The sequence below is a fragment of the Oncorhynchus masou genome, unplaced genomic scaffold (genome assembly GCF_036934945.1).
Source record: "Oncorhynchus masou masou isolate Uvic2021 unplaced genomic scaffold, UVic_Omas_1.1 unplaced_scaffold_747, whole genome shotgun sequence".
Classification (NCBI taxonomy): domain Eukaryota; kingdom Metazoa; phylum Chordata; class Actinopteri; order Salmoniformes; family Salmonidae; genus Oncorhynchus; species Oncorhynchus masou.
Window position 1 is genome coordinate 129,213 of NW_027013929.1, and position 18,288 is coordinate 147,500.

At 48.1% G+C, this 18,288-nt stretch overlaps 1 protein-coding gene across 5 annotated transcripts in view; it reads right to left on the reverse strand.

Moving 5' to 3' along the window:
* Positions 1-18,288, reverse strand: part of LOC135537294 (epidermal growth factor receptor kinase substrate 8-like) — a 143,388-nt gene that overhangs the window by 116,230 nt on the left and 8,870 nt on the right. The gene's annotated exons all lie outside the window — the stretch shown is intronic.

Below are 18,288 nucleotides of genomic sequence, written 5' to 3' on the forward strand. Positions count from 1 at the left end.
TAGTCTATTACAGTAGTCTATATACTGTGTCTCTATTATAGTAGTCTATTATAGTTGTCTATTATAGTAGTCTATTATAGTAGTCTATTACTGTAGTCTATATACTGTCTCTATTATAGTAGTCTATTATTGTAGTCTATTACAGTAGTCTATTACAGTAGTCTATATACTGTGTCTCTATTATAGTAGTCTATTATAGTAGTCTATTATAGTAGTCTGTATACTGTGTCTCTATTATAGTAGTCTATTATAGTAGTCTATTACAGTAGTCTATATACTGTGTCTCTATTATAGTAGTCTATTACAGTAGTCTATTACAGTAGTCTATATATTGTGTCTCTATTATAGTAGTCTATTATAGTAGTCTATTACAGTAGTCTATTACAGTAGTCTATTACAGTAGTCTATTACAGTAGTCTATTACAGTAGTCTATTACAGTAGTCTATTATAGTAGTCTATTACAGTAGTCTATTACAGTAGTCTATATATTGTGTCTCTATTATAGTAGTCTATTATAGTAGTCTATATACTGTGTCTCTATTATAGTAGTCTATTACAGTAGTCTATTACAGTAGTCTATTATAGTAGTCTATTACAGTAGTCTATTATAGTAGTCTATTATAGTAGTCTATTACAGTAGTCTATATACTATATATACTGTGTCTCTATTACAGTAGTCTATATACTATATGTACTGTGGCTCTGTTAGAGAGGAGGAGGCCTTGCTTGGCTCCCCTGGAATGGTATTGTGCTCTGTTCAGGAGACAACGTTAATCTGTGCGTGCATGTTGTGTGGTGTGTGTGTGTGAGTTGTGTGTTGTGTGTGTGTGTGTGTGCACAGGGCTGAAAGGGGAATTACTGTGTAACGTGTTGCTACTGCTAATCTATAGTCCTGCCTTCGCTCCTCTATACAATGGAAGGGGATTTCTCTACAGTTACAGTGGGCTATATGATGGATCTATAATAATGATCTCTATGATGGATCTATAATACGGATCTATATGATGGATCTATAATAATGATCTATATGATGGATCTATAATACAGATCTATATGATGGATCTATAATAATGATCTATATGATGGATCTATAATAATGATCTATATGATGGATCTATAATAATGATCTATATGATGGATCTATAATAATGATCTATAATAATGATCTATATGATGGATCTATAATAATGATCTATATGATGGATCTATATGGTGAATCTATATGATGGATCTATAATAATGATCTATATGATGGATCTATAATAATGATCTATATGATGGATCTATAATAATGATCTATATGATGGATCTATAATATTGATCTATATGGTGGATCTATATGGTGAATCTATATGATGGATCTATAATAATGATCTATATGATGGATCTATAATAATGATCTATATGATGGATCTATAATAATGATCTATATGATGGATCTATATGGTGAATCTATATGATGGATCTATAATAATGATCTATATGATGGATCTATAATAATGATCTATATGATGGATCTATAATAATGATCTATATGATGGATCTATAATAATGATCTATATGATGGATCTATATGATGGATCTATAATAATGATCTATATGGTGGATCTATAATAATGATCTATATGATGGATCTATAATAATGATCTATATGATGGATCTATAATACAGATCTATATGATGGATCTATAATAATGATCGATATGATGGATCTATAATAATGATCTATATGGTGGATCTATAATAATGATCTATATGATGGATCTATATGATGGATCTATAATACAGATCTATATGATGGATCTATAATAATGATCGATATGATGGATCTATAATAATGATCTATATGATGGATCTATATGGTGAATCTATATGGTGGATCTATAATAATGATCTATATGATGGATCTATAATAATTATCTATATGACGGATCTATATGATGGATCTATAATACGGATCTATATGATGGATCTATAATACGGATCTATATGGTGGATCTATAATACGGATCTATATGATGGATCTATAATAATGATCTATATGATAGATCTATAATACGGATCTATATGACGGATCTATAATACGGATCTATATGATGGATCTATATGATGGACAGCCATATTAGGGATCCCTCCTACAGCCAATATTAGGGATCCCTCCAACAGCCAATAGTAGGGAACCCTCCCACAGCCATATTAGGGATCCCTCCAACAGCCAATAGTAGAGATCCCTCCAACAGCCAATAGTAGAGATCCCTCCCACAGCCAATAGTAGAGATCCCTCCAACAGCCAATAGTAGAGATCCCTCCCACAGCCAATAGTAGGGATCCCTCCAACAGCCAATAGTAGAGATACCTCCCAAAGCCAATAGTAGATATATCTCCAACAGCCAATTGTAGAGATACCTCCCACAGCCAATAGTAGAGATACCTCCCACAGTCAATAGTAGGGGTCCCTCCCACAGCCAATAGTAGGGATCCCTCCAATAGCCAATAGTAACTCCTGACAATAGTTTTCTAGAGCAGATTTGTACTTTTCAAAGATTCTGGAAAGATGCCACACGCACACCTAAAAATACACACTTTCTAGAACATTATCTCTGTGCATGTGTGCGTGTGTGGTGTGGTGTGTGGTGTGTTGTGTGGTGTGTGGTGTGTGGTGTGCGGTGTGCGGTGTGTGGTGTGTGGTGTGTTGTGTGGTGTGTGGTGTGCGGTGTGTGTGGTGTGGTGGGTGTGTGGTGTGGTGTGCGGTGTGGTGTCTGGTGTGGTGTGTGGAGTCAAGGTGGAACTACAACCTGGAGTCAAGGATGAACTACAACCTGGAGTCAAGGATGAACTACAACCTGGAGTCAAGGATGAACTACAACCTGGAGTCAAGGATGAACTACAACCTGGAGTCAAGGATGAACTACAACCTGGAGTCAAGGATGAACTACAACCTGGAGTCAAGGTGGAACTACAACCTGGAGTCAAGGTGGAACTACAACGTGTAGTGAAGGTGGAACTACAACCTGTAGTCAAGGTGGAACTACAACCTGTAGTCAAGGTGGAACTGCAACCTGGAGTCAAGGTGGAACTACAACCTGGAGTCAAGGTGGAACTACAACCTGGAGTCAAGGTGGAACTACAACCTGGAGTCAAGGTGGAACTACAACGTGGAGTCAAGGTGGAACTACAACCTGGAGTCAAGGTGGAACTACAACGTGGAGTCAAGGTGGAACTACAACCTGTAGTCAAGGTGGAACTACAACCTGTAGTCAAGGTGGAACTACAACCTGAAGTCAAGGTGGAATTACAACCTGGAGTCAAGGTGGAACTACAACGTGGAGTCAAGGTGGAACTACAACCTGTAGTCAAGGTGGAACTACAACCTGTAGTCAAGGTGGAACTACAACCTGGAGTCAAGGTGGAACTACAACGTGGAGTCAAGGTGGAACAACAACCTGGAGTCAAGGTGGAACTACAACCTGGAGTCAAGGTGGAACTACAACCTGGAGTCAGGGTGGACAGAGATGTGTTGTTTGTGTACATGGATTTTATAATGTTGTATGTTTTCCCCCAACACCACTTTCCATCCATTTGTATAGCAGATCCTCTTGCCAAACTGAGTCGAAGGCTTTTTTGAAATCAGCAAAGCATGAGAAGACTTTGCCTTTGCTTTGGTTTGTTTGTTTGTCAATTGGGGTGCGCAGGGTGAATATGTGGTCTGTCGTACAGTCATTTGGTAAAAAGCCAATTTGACATTTGCTCAGTCCATTGTTTTCACTGTGGAAATGTACATATCTGCAGAGGATTTTCCCAAGGTTGCTGGTGACTCATATATCACCATAGTTATTGGGGTCAAATTTGTCTCCACTTTTGTGGATTGGGGTTTCTCAGTTCTTAGTTCCAAATATTGGGGAAGATGCCAGAGCTGAGGATGATGTTAATGAGTTGAAGTAAAGCCAACTGGAATTTGTGGTCTGAATATTTGATCATATTATATATTTTATCTCTATGTATATATTTTTTCTCTCTCTCCCCTCCCCCTATCAGTGATTGACAGCTCTGGCTCCTCCTATCTGGCCTCAGCAACAGGTGACCTCTGGATGTTCTTCGGTTGCCGGGAGCAACCTGCTCTGCTATTGCTGATAGCGACCTGCTCTTAAGCCCCTAATTAATGTCTCCTTTGCAGCAGGGGAGGGGAGGAGGGAGGCCCAAGTGTGTGTGTGAGAGAGATTTTCACTATTTGCACATCGTTACAACACTGTATATATACATAATGACATTTATTATCTACTTCCTTCACTTGCTTTGGCAATGTTAAGATATGTTTCCTATGCCAATCAAGCCCATTATAGATAGATAGATAGATAGATAGATAGATAGATAGATAGATAGATAGATAGATAGATAGATAGATAGATAGATAGATAGATAGATAGATAGATAGATAGATAGATAGATAGATAGATAGATAGATAGATAGATAGATAGATAGATAGATAGATAGATAGATAGATAGATAGATAGATAGATAGATAGATAGATAGATAGATAGATAGATAGATAGATAGATAGATAGATAGATAGATAGATAGATAGATAGATAGATAGATAGATAGATAGATAGATAGATAGATAGATAGATAGATAGATAGATAGATAGATAGATAGATAGAGAGAGAGAGAGAGAGAGAGAGAGAGAGAGAGAGAGAGAGACTGCCCCTTGAAACTGCTTCTAACCCCATGCACTTCCCCTACCTTCTTAAGCTCCTCACCATGGTAACTGCCCACAACAGAAATGGCTGTTACCCAGCACTCCTCCACAACCCTGCCTAATCTCCCTCTGTTGAACAGAGAGGAGAGAGGCCTGCACTGGGAGGAAGTTCCAGGAACCCTGCCTAATCTCCCTCTGTTGAACAGAGAGGAGAGGAGAGGAGGAGCGTGGAGAGAGGAGAGGCCTGCGAATGTTCCAGGAGCTACTCAATGGCTGGGGATAGGCTGACAGGGGAGAGGAGAAGGGAAGTGGGGAGAGAGAAGAGAGGAAGGAGGAGACGAGAGTGGATGAGGAAGGAGGGAGTGGAGGAGGAAGGAGGAGAGGCGAGGGAGAGAGGGATAGAAGAGAGGAGGAGGGAGTGGAGGAGAAAGGAGGAAAGGCGAGGGAGAGAGGGATAGAAGAGAGGAGGAGGGAGTGGAGGAGGAAGGAGGAGAGGCGAGGGAGAGAGGGATAGAAGAGAGGACGATGGAGTGGAGGAGGAAGGAGGAGAGGCGAGGGAGAGAGGGATAGAAGAGAGGAGGAGGGAGTGGAGGAGGAAGGAGGAGAGGCGAGGGAGAGAGGGATAGAAGAGAGGACGAGGGAGTGGAGGAGGAAGGAGGAGAGGCGAGGGAGAGAGGGATAGAAGAGAGGAGGAGGGAGTGGAGGAGGAAGGAGGAGAGGCGAGGGAGAGAGGGAAAGAAGAGAGGAGGAGGGAGTGGAGGAGGAAGGAGGAGAGGCGAGGGAGAGAGGGATAGAAGAGAGGACGAGGGAGTGGAGGAGGAAGGAGGAGAGGCGAGGGAGAGAGGGATAGAAGAGAGGAGGAGGGAGTGGAGGAGGAAGGAGGAGAGGCGAGGGAGAGAGGGATAGAAGGACCTCTCCTCCTAGCTGGACCTCTTCTCCTAGCAGGACCTCTTCTCCTAGCAGGACCTCTCCTCCTAGCAGGACCTCTCCTCCGAGCACGACCTCTCCTCCGAGCACGACCTCTCCTCCTAGCAGGACCTCTCCTCCTAGCAGGACCTCTCCTCCTAGCAGGACCTCTTCTCCTAGCAGGACCTCTTCTCCTAGCAGGACCTCTTCTCCTAGCAGGACCTCTTCTCCTAGCAGGACCTCTTCTCCTAGCAGGACCTCTTCTCCTAGCAGGACCTCTTCTCCTAGCAGGACCTCTTCTCCTAGCAGGACCTCTTCTCCTACTCTTCTCCTAGCAGGACCTCTTCTCCTAGCAGGACCTCTTCTCCTAGCAGGACCTCTTCTCCTAGCAGGACCTCTTCTCCTAGCAGGACCTCTTCTCCTACTCTTCTCCTAGCAGGACCTCTTCTCCTAGCAGGACCTCTTCTCCTAGCAGGACCTCTTCTCCTAGCAGGACCTCTTCTCCTACTCTTCTCCTAGCAGGACCTCTTCTCCTAGCAGGACCTCTTCTCCTAGCAGGACCTCTTCTCCTAGCAGGACCTCTTCTCCTAGCAGGACCTCTTCTCCTACTCTCCTCAGAGAAGGACCTCTTCTCCTAGCAGGACCTCTCCTCCTAGCAGGACCTCTTCTCCTAGCAGGACCTCTCCTCCTAGCAGGACCTCTCCTCCTAGCAGGACCTCTCCTCCTAGCAGGACCTCTCCTCCTAGCAGGACCTCTTCTCCTAGCAGGACCTCTTCTCCTAGCAGGACCTCTCCTCCGAGCACGACCTCTCCTCCGAGCACGACCTCTAAAACACCTGATTACTGCTAGTCTCTCTCTTCTCCTAGCAGGACCTCTAAAACACCTGATTACTGCTAGTCTCTCTCTTCTCCTAGCAGGACCTCTTCTCCTAGCAGGACCTCTCCTCCTAGCAGGACCTCTCCTCCTAGCACGACCTCTCCTCCGAGCACGACCTCTCCTCCGAGCACGACCTCTCCTCCGAGCACGACCTCTAAAACACCTGATTACTGCTAGAGTCCCGGCTTCTCCTAGCAAGACCTCTTCTACTAGCAGGACCTCTAAAACACCTGATTACTGCTAGAGTCTCTAGCAGACAGGTGAGATAGTCCACTAGAGACAGGTGAGATAGTCCACTAGAGACAGGTGAGACAATCCACTAGAGGCAGTCCAGTAGAGACAGGTGAGAGAGTCCAATAGAGACAGTACACTAGAGACAGGTGAGACAGTCCACTAGAGGCAGTCCACTAGAGACAGATGAGATAGTACACTAGAGACAGGTGAGACAGTCCACTAGAGACAGGTGAGACAGTCCACTAGAGGCAGTCCACTAGAGACAGATGAGATAGTACACTAGAGACAGATGAGATAGTACACTAGAGACAGATGAGATAGTACACTAGAGACAGGTGAGACAGTCCACTAGAGAGAGTCCACTAGAGCCAGTCCACTAGAGACAGTCCACTAGAGACAGGTGAGACAGTCCACTAGAGACAGTCCACTAGAGGCAGTCCACTAGAGACAGATGAGATAGTACACTAGAGACAGGTGAGACAGTCCACTAGAGAGAGTCCACTAGAGGCAGTCCACTAGAGACAGGTGAGACAGTCCACTAGAGACAGTCCACTAGAGGCAGTCCACTAGAGACAGATACCTGCAGCATCAGCAGGACAACATACCACACAGTGTCACCACTACATAACATGTCAGCATGTCACAATACTGGCAGACAACTGAAGGTGACAGACAGCGTGTCACAACACCCATGACCCATCACTCTCTGAGGATTAGCAGCGATCTGTTCTCCCTCAGTGTGTGAGGACTAGAACAACTGGAGAGAACGGCACACACACACACACACACACACACACACAATCACACAGACACACACACACAAACACACACACAGGCATTTCCCTTCCAATACATTCAGTGTGAGGAGGGAAGAGAGGATTGGGATTCCCCTTCAGCCTGGTGGGACAGAGGACTAGAACAACTGGAGAGAACAGCACACCATCTCACACACACACACACCATCACACACACACACACACACACACACACACACACACACACACACACGGGTGTCAAGGGAAGACAGTTTGGATTTGGCCTCACACCAATCACATCACATCAAAAGCAAAACGTCACTGACAGAATTCTTTACAAGTACTGCATCTTGTTGTGTCGTTGTCCTCCTGTGGCTGGCTAGCTAAAATTGTCCCTTTCCTAAATTAGCCTGGGATGGAGATAGGGATTTGGACTTGTGGTTTTACTTAATTCTCCATACTGACCAATGATTATAACAGTGATTCTGATCCAACCATAAATTCATACATTGTGCCCCTGCCCTGAGAGGATGGAAGTTCAATATGTAGCTAGATGTAGAAGGCTAATTTTAACTAGCTGGCTCATCGTTGCCCATGAAAGGACATTAGGCCAGCAAGCAAGCATTTTAGCCAGGTAGCCTAGGACAACAAAACAACCTACCTGGACAGAGAGCTAGCTAGCAGGACTACATGATTAGAACTGGCGAGCCAACCTGCCTGGACAGTGAACTAGCTAGCAGGACTACATGATTAGAACTGGCTAGCCAACCTGCCTGAACAGTGAACTAGCTAGCAGGACTACATGATTAGAACTGGCTAGCCAACCTGCCTGGACGGTGAACTAGCTAGCAGGACTACATGATTAGAACAGTCTAGACAACCTGCCTGGACGGTGAACTAGCTAGCAGGACTACATGATTAGAACTGGCTAGCCAACCTGCCTGGACGGTGAACTAGCTAGCAGGACTACATGATTAGAACTGGCTAGCCAACCTGCCTGGACGGTGAACTAGCTAGCAGGACTACATGATTAGAACTGGCTAGCCAACCTGCCTGGACGGTGAACTAGCTAGCAGGACTACATGATTAGAACAGTCTAGACAACCTGCCTGGACGGTGAACTAGCTAGCAGGACTACATGATTAGAACTGGCTAGCCAACCTGCCTGGATGGTGAACTAGCTAGCAGGACTACATGATTAGAACTGGCTAGCCAACCTGCCTGAACGGTGAACAAGCTAGCAGGACTTCAGAGTTCCTAGTAGGCAGAGAGGGGCAAGCACAGAATACAGAGCGATATCAGTACACAGCTATGAGACTGTGTTCCATCAAATCTGTTGTTTACTAAATCCCAGTGGAATCTGACCACAAGAGGGACGTCTTGACGGGATAAGTGGAAAGCTGAAGGCTAAAGTTAGGGATGGACAGCTGTCATTAAACCCTTTAGAGGACGGTTTGTCTCATGGTGTAACTGGACTCCAGTCCTGATAAATACTCTGATCGTCTTTAAAGTCACGTAATTCCAGACCAGCTGATCACCACGACTACGGATGGACTAGGAAGCAGCAGTGACACAGGTCTGATATGACAGGTAGTAGTGCATCACCACGGTTTAACGCCCTCTCTGACGTGTGGTTGACAGGTAGTAGTGCATCACCATGGTTTAACGCCCTCTCTGCCGTGTGGTTGACAGGTAGTAGTGCATCACCACGGTTTAACGCCCTCTCTGACATGTGGTTATCACCATGGTTTAACGCCCTCTCTGACGTGCGGTTGACAGGTAGTAGTGCATCACCATGGTTTAACGCCCTCTCTGACGTATGGTTGACAGGTAGTAGTGCATCACCATGGTAACGCCCTCTCTGACGTGTGGTTGACAGGTAGTAGTGCATCACCATGGTTTAACGCCCTCTCTGACGTGTGGTTGACAGGTAGTAGTGCATCACCATGGTTTAACGCCCTCTCTGACGTGTGGTTGACAGGTAGTAGTGCATCACCACGGTTTAACGCCCTCTCTGACGTGTGGTTGACAGGTAGTAGTGCATCACCACGGTTTAACGCCCTCTCTGACGTGTGGTTGACAGGTAGTAGTGCATCACCACGGTTTAACGCCCTCTCTGACGTGTGGTTAACAGGTAGTAGTGCATCACCATGGTTTAACGCCCTCTCTGACGTGTGGTTGACAGGTAGTAGTGCATCACCATGGTTTAACGCCCTCTCTGACGTGTGGTTGACAGGTAGTAGTGCATCACCATGGTTTAACGCCCTCTCTGACGTGTGGTTGACAGGTAGTAGTGCATCACCATGGTTTAACGCCCTCTCTGACGTGTGGTTGACAGGTAGTAGTGCATCACCATGGTTTAACGCCCTCTCTGACGTGTGGTTGACAGGTAGTAGTGCATCACCATGGTTTAACGCCCTCTCTGACGTGTGGTTGACAGGTAGTAGTGCATCACCATGGTTTAACGCCCTCTCTGACGTGTGGTTGACAGGTAGTAGTGCATCACCATGGTTTAACGCCCTCTCTGACGTGTGGTTGACAGGTAGTAGTGCATCACCACGGTTTAACACCCTCTCTGACGTGTGGTTGACAGGTAGTAGTGCATCACCACGGTTTAACGCCCTCTCTGACGTGTGGTTGACAGGTAGTAGTGCATCACCATGGTTTAACGCCCTCTCTGACGTGTGGTTGACAGGTAGTAGTGCATCACCATGGTTTAACGCCCTCTCTGACGTGTGGTTGACAGGTAGTAGTGCATCACCACGGTTTAACGCCCTCTCTGACGTGTGGTTGACAGGTAGTAGTGCATCACCACGGTTTAACGCCCTCTCTGACGTGTGGTTGACAGGTAGTAGTGCATCACCACGGTTTAACGCCCTCTCTGACATGTGGTTATCACCATGGTTTAACGCCCTCTCTGACGTGCGGTTGACAGGTAGTAGTGTAACACCATGGTTTAACGCCCTCTCTGACGTATGGTTGACAGGTAGTAGTGCATCACCATGGTAACGCCCTCTCTGACGTGTGGTTGACAGGTAGTAGTGCATCACCATGGTTTAACGCCCTCTCTGACGTGTGGTTGACAGGTAGTAGTGCATCACAATGGTTTAACGCCCTCTCTGACGTGTGGTTGACAGGTAGTAGTGTAACACCATGGTTTAACGCCCTCTCTGACGTATGGTTGACAGGTAGTAGTGCATCACCATGGTAACGCCCTCTCTGACGTGTGGTTGACAGGTAGTCGTGCATCACCATGGTTTAACGCCCTCTCTGACGTGTGGTTGACAGGTAGTAGTGCATCACCATTGTTTAACGCCCTCTCTGACGTGTGGTTGACAGGTAGTAGTGCATCACCACGGTTTAACGCCCTCTCTGACGTGTGGTTGACAGGTAGTAGTGCATCACCACGGTTTAACACCCTCTCTGACGTGTGGTTGACAGGTAGTAGTGCATCACCACGGTTTAACGCCCTCTCTGACGTGTGGTTGACAGGTAGTAGTGCATCACCACGGTTTAACGCCCTCTCTGACGTGTGGTTGACAGGTAGTAGTGCATCACCATGGTTTAACGCCCTCTCTGACGTGTGGTTGACAGGTAGTAGTGCATCACCACGGTTTAACGCCCTCTCTGCCGTGTGGTTGACAGGTAGTAGTGCATCACCATGGTTTAACGCCCTCTCTGACGTGTGGTTGACAGGTAGTAGTGCATCACCATGGTTTAACGCCCTCTCTGACGTGTGGTTGACAGGTAGTAGTGCATCACCATGGTTTAACGCCCTCTCTGCCGTGTGGTTGACAGGTAGTAGTGCATCACCATGGTTTAACGCCCTCTCTGACGTGTGGTTGACAGGTAGTAGTGCATCACCATGGTTTAACGCCCTCTCTGACGTGTGGTTGACAGGTAGTAGTGCATCACCACGGTTTAACGCCCTCTCTGACGTGTGGTTGACAGGTAGTAGTGCATCACCACGTTTTAACGCCCTCTCTGACGTGTGGTTGACAGGTAGTAGTGCATCACCACGGTTTAACGCCCTCTCTGACGTGTGGTTGACAGGTAGTAGTGCATCACCATGGTTTAACGCCCTCTCTGACGTGTGGTTGACAGGTAGTAGTGCATCACCACGGTTTAACGCCCTCTCTGACGTGTGGTTGACAGGTAGTAGTGCATCACCATGGTTTAACGCCCTCTCTGACGTGTGGTTGACAGGTAGTAGTGCATCACAATGGTTTAACGCCCTCTCTGACGTGTGGTTGACAGGTAGTAGTGCATCACCACGGTTTAACACCCTCTCTGACGTGTGGTTGACAGGTAGTAGTGCATCACCATGGTTTAACGCCCTCTCTGACGTGTGGTTGACAGGTAGTAGTGCATCACCATGGTTTAACGCCCTCTCTGACGTGTGGTTGACAGGTAGTAGTGCATCACCACGGTTTAACGCCCTCTCTGACGTGTGGTTGACAGGTAGTAGTGCATCACCACGGTTTAACGCCCTCTCTGACGTGTGGTTGACAGGTAGTAGTGCATCACCACGGTTTAACGCCCTCTCTGACGTGTGGTTGACAGGTAGTAGTGCATCACCACGGTTTAACGCCCTCTCTGACGTGTGGTTGACAGGTAGTAGTGCATCACCACGGTTTAACGCCCTCTCTGACGTGTGGTTGACAGGTAGTAGTGCATCACCACGATTTAACGCCCTCTCTGACGTGTGGTTGACAGGTAATAGTGCATCACCATGGTTTAACGCCCTCTCTGACGTGTGGTTGACAGGTAGTAGTGCATCACCATGGTTTAACGCCCTCTCTGACGTGTGGTTGACAGGTAGTAGTGCATCACCATGGTTTAACGCCCTCTCTGACGTGTGGTTGACAGGTAGTAGTGCATCACCATGGTTTAACACCCTCTCTGACGTGTGGTTGACAGGTAGTAGTGCATCATCATGGTTTAACGCCCTCTCTGACGTTTGGTTGACAGGTAGTAGTGCATCACCATGGTTTAACACCCTCTCTGACGTGTGGTTGACAGGTAGTAGTGCATCACCACGGTTTAACGCCCTCTCTGACGTGTGGTTGACAGGTAGTAGTGCATCACCATGGTTTAACGCCCTCTCTGACGTGTGGTTGACAGGTAGTAGTGCATCACCATGGTTTAACACCCTCTCTGACGTGTGGTTGACAGGTAGAAGTGCATCACCATGGTTTAACGCCCTCTCTGACGTGTGGTTGACAGGTAGTAGTGCATCACCATGGTTTAACACCCTCTCTGACGTGTGGTTGACAGGTAGTAGTGCATCATCATGGTTTAACGCCCTCTCTGACGTGTGGTTGACAGGTAGTAGTGCATCACCATGGTTTAACACCTTCTCTGACGTGTGGTTGACAGGTAGTAGTGCATCACCATGGTTTAACGCCCTCTCTGATGTGTGGTTGACAGGTAGTAGTGCATCACCATGGTTTAACACCCTCTCTGACGTGTGGTTGACAGGTAGTAGTGCATCACCATGGTTTAACGCCCTCTCTGACGTGTGGTTGACAGGTAGTAGTGCATCACCATGGTTTAACACCCTCTCTGACGTGTGGTTAACAGGTAGTAGTGCATCACCATGGTTTAACACCCTCTCTGACGTGTGGTTGACAGGTAGTAGTGCATCACCATGGTTTAACGCCCTCTCTGACGTGTGGTTGACAGGTAGTAGTGCATCACCATGGTTTAACGCCCTCTCTGACGTGTGGTTGACAGGTAGTAGTGCATCACCATGGTAACGCCCTCTCTGACGTGTGGTCTGTTGAAACATACAGTAGTAGAGGAATAGGTGGGAACTCTCACTCACAATCAAAAGCTGATAAAATGCTGTTCGGACAGAGACAAATGCTTTGGGAAGGTTGTGAAAGGCTGAGCAACAGAAGGAAAACACTTTGATAAAGAGCAACTTGGAAGAATGGAATTCACAAGGCCAGGTTTTGTTTTCCAGGAACATTGATGTATGAATTTGAAGAATTCAGACAGTACCAGGTCAATAACAACAGACTGGTGTCCTCGTTACACATTTCCTAGAAGCCATGTTGTGTTGAGTCATGGTCCAGATGGAGAGAGAGAAGAGAGAGGAAGTCTTTCTGACACCATCTGTCCTCAGTGTAAACTCAGCTAAGCTCAGTCGCAACCCAGATAATACCCACAGGCCTCTACTGGTCCCTTCCTGGATAATACCCAGAATCATCTCTGCTCTGTTAATTGTTCCCAGAGTGTTCAGAGCTTTAATTGATTCCTCAAAAATAAACCAGCCAGCGTCACCCTGGGGGAATGGAGAGTCTTCTCTACCGGGCCTGACAGCTGATACTGTAGGAGGGAGAGGGGTAGGGCTTCTCTACCGGGCCTGACAGCTGATACTGTAGGAGGGAGAGGGGCTTCTCTACCGGGCCTGACAGCTGATACTGTAGGAGGGAGAGGGGCAGGGCTTCTCTACCGGGCCTGACAGCTGATACTGTAGGAGGGAGAGGGGCTTCTCTACCGGGCCTGACAGCTGATACTGTAGGAGGGAGAGGGGCAGGGCTTCTCTACCAGGCCTGACAGCTGATACTGTAGGAGGGAGAGGGGCAGGGCTTCTCTACCGGGCCTGACAGCTGATACTGTAGGAGGGAGAGGGGCTTCTCTACCGGGCCTGACAGCTGATACTGTAGGAGGGAGAGGGGCAGGGCTTCTCTACCGGGCCTGACAGCTGATACTGTAGGAGGGAGAGGGGCAGGGCTTCTCTACCGGGCCTGACAGCTGATACTGTAGGAGGGAGAGGGGCAGGGCTTCTCTACCAGGCCTGACAGCTGATACTGTAGGAGGGAGAGGGGCAGGGCTTCTCTACCGGGCCTGACAGCTGATAGTGTAGGAGGGAGAGGGGCAGGGGCAGGGCTTCTCTACCGGGCCTGACAGCTGATACTGTAGGAGGGAGAGGGGCTTCTCTACCGGGCCTGACAGCTGATACTGTAGGAGGGAGAGGGGCTTCTCTACCGGGCCTGACAGCTGATACTGTAGGAGGGAGAGGGGCAGGGCTTCTCTACCGGGCCTGACAGCTGATACTGTAGGAGGGAGAGGGGCTTCTCTACCGGGCCTGACAGCTGATACTGTAGGAGGGAGAGGGGCAGGGCTTCTCTACCAGGCCTGACAGCTGATACTGTAGGAGGGAGAGGGGCAGGGCTTCTCTACCGGGCCTGACAGCTGATAGTGTAGGAGGGAGAGGGGCAGGGGCAGGGCTTCTCTACCGGGCCTGACAGCTGATACTGTAGGAGGGAGAGGGGCTTCTCTACCAGGCCTGACAGCTGATACTGTAGGAGGGAGAGGGGCAGGGCTTCTCTACCGGGCCTGACAGCTGATACTGTAGGAGGGAGAGGGGCTTCTCTACCGGGCCTGACAGCTGATACTGTAGGAGGGAGAGGGGCAGGGCTTCTCTACCGGGCCTGACAGCTGATACTGTAGGAGGGAGAGGGGCAGGGCTTCTCTACCGGGCCTGACAGCTGATACTGTAGGAGGGAGAGGGGCAGGGCTTCTCTACCAGGCCTGACAGCTGATACTGTAGGAGGGAGAGGGGCAGGGCTTCTCTACCGGGCCTGACAGCTGATAGTGTAGGAGGGAGAGGGGCAGGGCTTCTCTACATGGCCTGACAGCTGATACTGTAGGAGGGAGAGGGGCAGGGCTTCTCTACCAGGCCTGACAGCTGATAATGTAGGAGGGAGAGGGGCAGGGCTTCTCTACCAGGACTGACAGCTGATACTGTAGGAGGGAGAGGAGCAGGGTTTCTCTACCAGGCCTGACAGCTGATACTGTAGGAGGGAGAGGGGCAGGGCTTCTCTACCGGGCCTGACAGCTGATACTGTAGGAGGGAGAGGAGCAGGGCATCTCTATCGGGCCTGACAGCTGATACTGTAGGAGGGAGAGGGGCAGGGCTTCTCTACCGGGCCTGACAGCTGATACTGTAGGAGGGAGAGAGGCAGGGCTTCTCTACCGGGCCTGACAGCTGATACTGTAGGAGGGAGAGGGGCAGGGCTTCTCTACCGGGCCTGACAGCTGATACTGTAGGAGGGAGAGGGGCAGGGCATCTCTACATTGCCTGACAGCTGATACTGTAGGAGGGAGAGGGGCAGGGCTTCTCTACCGGGCCTGACAGCTGATACTGTAGGAGGGAGAGGGGCAGGGCTTCTCTACCAGGCCTGACAGCTGATACTGTAGGAGGGAGAGGGGCAGGGCTTCTCTACCAGGCAGGCCTGACAGCTGATACTGTAGGAGGGAGAGGGGCAGGGCTTCTCTACCAGGCAGGCCTGACAGCTGATACTGTAGGAGGGAGAGGGGCAGGGCTTCTCTACCAGGCCTGACAGCTGATACTGTAGGAGGGAGAGGGGCAGGGCTTCTCTACCGGGCCTGACAGCTGATACTGTAGGAGGGAGAGTGGCAGGGCATCTCTACCGGGCCTGACAGCTGATACTGTAGGAGGGAGAGGGGTAGGGCTTCTCTACCGGGCCTGACAGCTGATACTGTAGGAGGGAGAGGGGTAGGGCTTCTCTACCAGGCCTGACAGCTGATACTGTAGGAGGGAGAGGGGCAGGGCTTCTCTACCGGGCCTGACAGGTGATACTGTAGGAGGGAGAGGGGCAGGGCTTCTCTACCGGGCCTGACAGCTGATACTGTAGGAGGGAGAGGGGCAGGGCTTCTCTACCGGGCCTGACAGTTTATACTGTAGGAGGGAGAGGGGCTTCTCTACCGGGCCTGACAGTTCTTCGGGTAGGAGGGAGAGGGGCTTCTCTACGGGCCTGACAGTTCTTCCTGTAGGAGGGAGGGGCTTCTCTACGGGCCTGACAGTTCTTCCTGTAGGAGGGAGGGGCTTCTCTACGGGCCTGACAGTTCTTCCTGTAGGAGAGGCAGGGCTTCTCTAATGACCAGGTATGATGGTTCTTTGATCAGTTATAAAGTTTAAAGACGTCATTTTTGCCCAAAGCGTTTTGGCCCAGGGTTCTTTTTTTTGTTAAAACATCATACAATTTCAATTGAGTTGAGCATTAAGGAGATTTACGTATGTAACTATTGTGATTGCTGAGTGCATATACAGAGCAGTCTATTAAAAGCCTCTATTTCACAAGCCAGAAGGGTTAGGTCGAGGATTGCAGAGGAAACTCATATTCCCATCATCATCAACGGACATTTTTTCACTGGAGCTCAAATCTAATCATTTTCCCAGAGCGAGAAAAACCCACCCGTGTCCAACACATCAGCTCACAGGGCAGTGAGGGGAGGGGTTACTGGTGGCCTTTACTGATACCAGAGTCTGGGAACTTCCTAAAATACAACTCCTGGACCAGTGGACATCCCCATGGATGACCGCTGGACGGAGGCCAATCACAAGCCTGAGCGGATTGACAGGGCCCAATCAGAACTCTGACCCACTGGACGGAAGCCAATCAGAACTCTGACCCGGTGGATGGAAGCCAATCAGAATGTTCGCACGGAAGGTTCCGGTCCCTGCTGACCACATCCCTCCAATGCAGCGGTGTTCCATTCCGTTCCATTTGGTTGCATCACTCAACATCTGGATAAACAACATGTCAGGGAGGGAAAATATTGTCTTCTAAACAGGCCAGAATCAGGGAAAATATTGTCTTCTAAACAGGCCAGAATCAGTGAAAATATTGTCTTCTAAACAGGCCAGAGTCAGGGAAAATATTGTTACCAGTACCTTATCAGTCAACACAATACACAGAGAGAGAGAGAGACTCACTAGCTAACGAGTAGAGACATTACCAGTACCTTATCAGTCAACACAATACACAGAGAGAGAGAGACAGACTCACTAGCTAACGAGTAGAGACGTTACCAGTACCTTATCAGTCAACACAATACACAGAGAGAGAGAGACTCACTAGCTAACGAGTAGAGACGTTACCAGTACCTTATCAGTCAACACAATACACAGAGAGAGAGACAGACTCACTAACTAACGAGTAGAGACGTTACCAGTACCTTATCAGTCAACACAATACACAGAGAGAGAGACAGACTCACTAGCTAACGAGTAGAGACGTTACCAGTACCTTATCAGTCAACACAATACACAGAGAGAGAGAGACAGACTCACTAGCTAACGAGTAGAGACATTACCAGTACCTTATCAGTCAACACAATACACAGAGAGAGACAGACTCACTAGCTAACGAGTAGAGACGTTACCAGTACCTTATCAGTCAACACAATACACAGAGAGAGAGAGAGACAGACTCACTAGCTAACGAGTAGAGATGTTACCAGTACCTTATCAGTCAACACAATACACAGAGAGAGACAGACTCACTAGCTAACGAGTAGAGAAGTTACCAGTACCTTATCAGTCAACACAATACACAGAGAGAGACAGACTCACTAGCTAACGAGTAGAGACGTTACCAGTACCTTATCAGTCAACACAATACACAGAGAGAGACAGACTCACTAGCTAACGAGTAGAGATGTTACCAGTACCTTATCAGTCAACACAATACACAGAGAGAGAGAGAGACAGACTCACTAGCTAACGAGTAGAGATGTTACCAGTACCTTATCAGTCAACACAATACACAGAGAGAGACAGACTCACTAGCTAACGAGTAGAGACGTTACCAGTACCTTATCAGTCAACACAATACACAGAGAGACAGACTCACTAGCTAACGAGTAGAGACATTACCAGTACCTTATCAGTCAACACAATACACAGAGAGAGAGAGAGACAGACGCACTAGCTAACGAGTAGAGACGTTACCAGTACCTTATCAGTCAACACAATACACAGAGAGAGACAGACTCACTAG